The sequence below is a fragment of the Callithrix jacchus genome, chromosome 8 (genome assembly GCF_049354715.1).
Source record: "Callithrix jacchus isolate 240 chromosome 8, calJac240_pri, whole genome shotgun sequence".
NCBI lineage: Eukaryota > Metazoa > Chordata > Mammalia > Primates > Cebidae > Callithrix > Callithrix jacchus.
In genome coordinates this window covers 44,152,406-44,159,568 of record NC_133509.1, presented here as the reverse complement: position 1 = coordinate 44,159,568, position 7,163 = coordinate 44,152,406, and the positions used below count along the sequence as shown (strand labels likewise).

Below are 7,163 nucleotides of genomic sequence, written 5' to 3'. Positions count from 1 at the left end.
ATACGCAAGTCTATAAACGTAATTCACCACATAAACACAACCAAAAACAAAAACCACATGATTATCTCAATTGATGCAGAGAAGGCATTCGACAAAATACAACAGCCCTTTATGCTAAAAACCCTCAGTACACTCAGTATCGGTGGAACCTATCTCAAAGTTATAAAAGCTATTTATGACAAACCAACAGCCAATATCATACTGAAGGGCAAAAACTGGAAGCATTCCCTTTGAAGTCCAGCACTAGACAAGGATGCCCTCTTTCACCACTCCTATTCAATATAGTACTGGAAGCTCTAGCCAGAGAAATCAGGCAAGAAATAGAAATAAAGGGTATTCAGATAGGAAAGGTGGAAGCCAAATTGTCACTCTTTGCAGAAGACATGATAGTATACCTAGAAGACCCCATCGCCTCAGCCCAAAAACTCCTGAAACTGATAAGCAACTTCAGCAAAGTCTCAGGATATAAAATCAATGTGCAAAAATCACAAGCATTCCTATACACCAATAACAGACTTAAAGAGAACCAAATCAAGAACTTGCTGCCATTCACAATTGCTACAAAAAGAATAAAATACCTAGGAATACAACTTACAAGGAACGTAAGCGACCTCTTCAAGGAAAACTACAAACCACTGCTCAATGAAATAAGAGAGGACACAAACAGATGGAGAAACATTCCATGTTCATGGTTAAGAAGAATCAATATCATAAAAATGGCTATACTGCCCAAAGTAATTTACAGAATCAACACTATCCCCATCACGCTACCATTAACTTTCTTCACAGTACTGGAGAAAACCACCATGAACTTCATATGGAACCAAAAGAGAGCCCGCATAGCCAAGTCAATTCTAAGCAAAAGGAACACAGCGGCGGCATCACACTACCGGATTTCAAACTATACTACAAGGCTACAGTAATCAAAACAGCATGGTACTGGTACCAAAACAGAGATCTAGACCAATGGAACAGAACAGAGGCATTGGAGGCAACACAACATATCTACACCCATACAATCTTTGATAAACCTGACAAAAACAAGCAATGGGGAAAGGATTCTCTGTTTAATAAATGGTGTTGGGAAAACTGGCTAGCCATGTGCAGAGAGCAGAAACTGGACCGCTTCCTGACACCTTACACTAAAATTAACTCCAGATGGATTAAAGACTTAAACATAAGACCTGGCACCATAAAAACCCTAGGAGGAAATCTAGGCAAAACCGTTCAGAACATAGGAGTAGGCAAGGACTTCATGACCAAACCACCAAAAGCATTGGCAACAAAGCCAAAATAGACAAATGGGACCTAATCAAACTCCACAGCTTCTGCACGGCAAAAGAAACAGTCACTAGAGTGAATCAGCAACCAACAGAATGGGAAAAAATTTTTGCAGTCTACCCAACTGACAAAACGCTGACATCCAGAATTTACAAAGAACTCAAACAGATTTACAGGAAAAAAACAAACAAGCCCATTCAAAAATGGGCAAAGTATATAAGCAGACTCTTTACAAAAGAAGACATACATGAGGCCAACAAACATGAAAAAATGCTCATCATCACTGGTCATTTGAGAGATGCAAATCAAAACCACATTGAGATACCATCTCACGCCAGTTAGAATGGTGATTATTAAAAAATCTGGAGACAACAGATGCTGGAGAGGATGTGGAGAAAAAGGAACACTTTTACACTGTTGGTGGGAGTGTAAATTAGTTCAACCATTGTGGAAGACAGTGTGGCGATTCCTCAAGGCCTTAGAAATAGAAATTCCATTTGACCCAGCAATCCCATTACTGGGTATATATCCAAAGGAGTATAAATCGTTCTACTATAAAGACACATGCACACGAATGTTCATTGCAGCACTGTTTACATTAGCAAAGACCTGGAACCAACCCAAATGCTCATCGATGATAGACTGGATTGGGAAAATGTGGCACATATACACCATGGAATATTATGCAGCAATAAAAAATGATGAGTTCTTGTCATTTGTAGGGACATGGATGAATCTGGAGAACATCATTCTCGGCAAACTGACACTAGAACAGAAAATGAAATACTGCATATTGTCACTCATAGGTGGGTGATGAAAAATGAGAACACATGGACACAGGGAAGGGAGTACTAAACACTGGGGTCTATTGGGGGGAAGAGAGGAGGGACAGCTGAGGGGGGAGCTGGGGAGGGATAGCCTGGGGAGAAATGCCAAATGTGGGTGAAGGGGAGGAAGGCAGCAAAACACACTGCCATGTGTATACCTATGCTAATGTATTGCATGTTCTACATATGTACCCCAAAACCTAAAATGCAATAAAAGAAATTTTAAAAAAAGATATATAGACCAATGGAAGAGAACAGAAACCTCAGAAGTCACACCACACATCTACAACCATCTAATTTCTGACAAACCTAACACAAACAAGCAATGGGGAAAGATTTCCTATGAAATAACTGGTGTTGGAAAAAACTGGCTAGCCATATGCAGAAAGCTGAACCTGGACCCCATCCTTACACCTTATACAAAAATTAACTGCAGATGGATTAAAGATTTAAACTTAAGACGTAGCACCATAGAAACCTTAGAGGAAAACCTAGGCAATACCATCTAGGACATAGGCATAGGCAAGGACTTCATGACAAACACACAAGAAGCAATGGCAACAAAAGCCAAAATAGACAAATAGGATCTAATTAAACTAAGAGCTTCTGCATAGTGAAAGAAACTATTGTTAGAGTGAACTGGCAACCAAAAGAATGGGAAAAAAATTTTGCAATCTACCCATCTGACAAAGGGCTAAAAACATGAATCTACAAAGAACTTAAACAGAGTTTCAAGAAAAAAAAACAAAAAAGTGGGCAAAGCATATCAACAGATACTTCTCCAAAGCAGACATTTATGCAACCAACAAACATGGAAAGAAGCTCGTCGCACTGGTCATTAGAGAAATGCAAATCAAAGCCACATTGAGATACCATCTCATGCCAGTTAGAATGGTGATCATTAAAAAATCAGGAAACAACAGATGCTGGAGAGGATGTGGAGAAATAGGAATGCTTTTCCACTGTTGGTGGGAGTATAAATTAGTTCAACCATTGTGGAAGAGAGTGTAGCAATTCCTCAAGGATCTAGGACTAGAAATGTCATTTGACCCAGCAATTCCATTACCTGGTATATACCCAAAGGATTATGAAACATTATATTATAATGACACAGGCACACATAAGTTTATTGCGGTAATGTTTACAATAGCAAAGATTTGGAACCAACCCAAATGCCCATCAAAAATAGACTGGATAAAGAAAATGTGGCACATATATACCATGGGATACTATATAGTCATAAAAAAGAAAGAATTCATGTCCTTTGCAGGAACATGGATGAAGCTGGAAACCATCATTCTCAGCAAACTGACACAAGAACATAAAACCAAACACCACATGTTTTCACTATAAGTGGGTGTTGAACAATGAGGACACATGGACACAGGGAGGGGCACATTACACACTGGGGCTTGTTGGGGGCTGGGGGTGCCTAGGGGAGTAATAACGGGATTGAGGAATCAGGGAGGGATAACATTAGGAGAAATACTTAATGTACATGACGGGGGATGGATGCAGCAAACCACCATGGCACATGTATACCTATGTAACAAACCTGCACCATCTGCACATGTACCCCAGAACTTAAAGTATAATTTAAAAAAATAAAAAGAACATTTTGGTTTTTTTTCATTGCCAGCATTTTATTATTCTTACAGTACTATTTCAATCTCACTTTTGTGCATATAACCAACCATACAGACACATACAGAAAGTAAGATTCCACTTGATATATTCTTTCACAGCCTGTTGTATTCAGTTACCATTCTTGGACATCACAATTTGCCTGAGTGCTCTGAATATTTTTCTTTGTCTTTAAAGATTAATAGTCACTGATGAGTGACTATTAATCTTTAAAGAACAATTATTTTGTATACAAGACAGCTGAAGAGAAAAAAAACTACCATGTCCATATAGGAATAATTTGTGCTGTGTGCCGATAAGAACCTGGTTTAAGTTTCTATGCCAATTTACAACCCCCCATACTGTATCAGGCAAGGTTAGTGGCTGTGGAAAATACCACCAGGGTGTGCTATCTAAAGACACATCCATTAGTGTGTTAACTATAAAAAAGAACATTGTACAGTTTAAAAACAAATCTTACAGAGAATTTTCAATTATTTTCTTTAAAAGGAGTGAGTTGTGTATAGGAGAGTTAAACGCTTTGCAGACAAGAAAAAAAAAACACTAGAACCAACTATTACTACTGTTGCCTCCTCCTCCTTCTTCTTACTCTCCTTCTTCTGCTTCTTCCAACAATTACTGCCTCCTCCTCCTCCTCCTTCATCTTCCTCTCCCTCCTTTTCCTCCTCCTACTCTTCACCTTCTCCTCTTCCTCCTTTTCCTCACTTTTTTCAGCCTTGACATCTCTCATTTTTTTTTTTTTTTTTTTGCTGCATCAGGTTTTCCTTTAGCTCAGTATGCAGAAATACCCTTTACATATTTTCCTTGCAGCTTTACAGCCTTCTTTTCATAAGGCTGCTTGTCATTTGCAGATGTTATTCCACATCTCTCCCAGTATCTTTGCCTTATCACAAATAGATAGGCTGGGATGTTCTCTTTTGACTTTTGGTCGATATTCAGAACAGAACAAGAAAAAAGCCAAAGGAGACCTCTCTGATGGAATGAGTTCCTCGAACTTTTTTGTTTCCCCTTCAGGAAATTTGGTTTCTTGTACTTTTTCATATCCACCTTTGTCATGTCTCCACATTTTCCTTTCTCTTTAGCAGACATGATCTCCCACTTCTCTGAGCACTTCTTAGAGAACTCTGAGAAGTTGACTGAAGCATCTGGGTGCTCCTCCCAACAAGTGTGCACAAAGACTGCATATGAGAACATTTTGACTCTCAGCTTCTTAGGACCTCCTTTGCCCATGGTTAGTTATTTCTTCTCAATGAGGCAGAGTCATCCAGTGCCCATTCAGCTCTCACTTGCCCCAGCACTGTCTCTATGGAGATTAATGTACTGCCGTAACTGTGCTTCCATTCTTGATTTTTGTTAGGAAGTATTCTGTGACATTCTTTTCCCCCTCCTTCTTCCCCTCCTCTCTTTACTATCTTCATCCCATTCTCTTTTTACCATTCTTCTTATTATCCTCTAAGCATGATTCTCACCATCTTCTCTTCCTCATGGGATTTCTTTTGTAGTGTCATGTGATTATGCACTATATCAAAATATTAACTCCTTAGTGTGAATTACAGTAATATGATTTGGCCCTTTTGTTCACTCCTCACACATATCTGGCAAAATGTTGACTCTGGATTAATACAACCAACCATCTGCTTTCTCCATTTATACACCTGGGTTCCTGAGCATTGGTAGAGAAAAAATCACACAGTCTGTGCCTTGGAGCCACTAAAAATGCTTAGTCTCCAACTTCAGCTCACCTTCAAGTTGCCTAGCAGCATTCTATATGTACTACAACATCTCCTTAAGGCCCAAGATATAAGGAATCCTAAGATCATATTAAGAATATTATTGCAATGATGAGACAGAATTCTAGCTGGGCAGTAGAAAAAAACTTCTCTTTCACCCACTCCTTCCACTAAAATGCTTCCAAGACCACTTCTGCAAGACCAGGATGGTTTTCTTAATTCCATAATTGCCCCCTAATGTCTATTCTCCATATAAGAGCCAGTGTAAGTCTTTAAAAATGCAAAGCTGACCGGATAATTCCCCTGCTTACTCTCATTGTCCTCCTGCCACACTTAAAATAAAACACACTTCTTACTAAGGCCTATCAAACCTGACACAGTCTGGCCACTCCCCACTTCTTCCCTACTCTTCTCTATCCACACTAGTATTCTTGCTGATCCTCAAACCTGAAGCGCAAGCCCACTTCTTTTGTACTTGCTTTTCCCTTGTACTGGAACACTCTTCTTCAGAGTTGGACATGTCTCCCTCCCTTCTTTCATTCAGGTCTCTGTTCATATGTCACCTTCCTCTGCCTAAATACAGAGCCACTTTCTTGTACCATTAGCCTGAACACAGAGAAATGTCAGTACTGAGATCTACTTATTGCATCATAAGGGAACTTTATTATGCTGCATGTTACCTACGTTCATGTTCCATTCCTTACTGTGTCCTTGGGCCTCCAACAGGCTTATACATGGAAAGATAAATACAGCTTTGTATTCATCAGAAAGAATATAAACTTGGCAAAGGCACCGTGTAGAATGGCAACAGCAGGAGAAGGGCATGGAGAGTAGGGACAAGAGAATCCTCATCTGAGTTGGCCCATTCAGGCCTTGGGTGCTTTTTTTTTAAAAAAAATTATTTATTTTTAAATTTACCAACAGTAAAATTAACTGTTTGTGGCATATACTTCTATGAATTCTGACATATGACTAGAGTCATTTATCTACTCCCACAATCAAGATATGAAGCAGTGTCATCACTCCCCAACACTCCCTCATCCAGCCAATTTATAGTCAATCCCTTCCCCACCCACTCCCAACCCCTGGCAACTACTTATGTGTCCTCCATCTCTATTGCTTTTAGACTCTAGTATTTTTACTCTAACCATTATTTGAAGTCTAGCTAGTACTAATAATATCTGCAGAAGTCATTCAAATCAGAACTTGAGGATGGCAAAACAGTCGAGCATGACTGAAAGAATATTAACTTAAGCATAGACATATTTAATAAACAAAATAGAAGCTTTACTGAGCATGTGATATAGATTCTGAGGGCAAACCTAAGCTGGAGTGGTTAGAATAATTTCCATGTTGGTCTGGCTTGGCTCAGATTCCTCCTCTCCTGAGAAGGAGGAGCACTATATGTTCATTCAGGCTTCTGCTAATTCCCTTCCCAGTATCTGTTCCTGTCCCTCATAAATTACCTTTATATACGACTGCCTTAATATTAATTGCAGTATTTCCTTTGGACTTACAAAAGTCCAAAGATCCTTTTAAGCACTGAATAACTGTCACCGAATTGCTGAAGGTTATTATAATGATGTCTGCAAAATGCTATTTTTCTATGCAGTTCCTGCACCTCCCACTCTCCTTCCATTTGAGCCCTGCCTTCTGCATCTGCTCCCTCACTCAGGAAACA

The 7,163-nt window shown here is 39.3% G+C and overlaps 1 pseudogene; it reads right to left on the bottom strand.

The window, feature by feature from the left end:
- Nucleotides 1-3,737: 3,737 nt before the first annotated feature.
- On the bottom strand, nucleotides 3,738-6,354 carry LOC144577543 (high mobility group protein B1 pseudogene; annotated as a pseudogene).
- Between the last annotated feature and the right edge of the window lie 809 nt (nucleotides 6,355-7,163).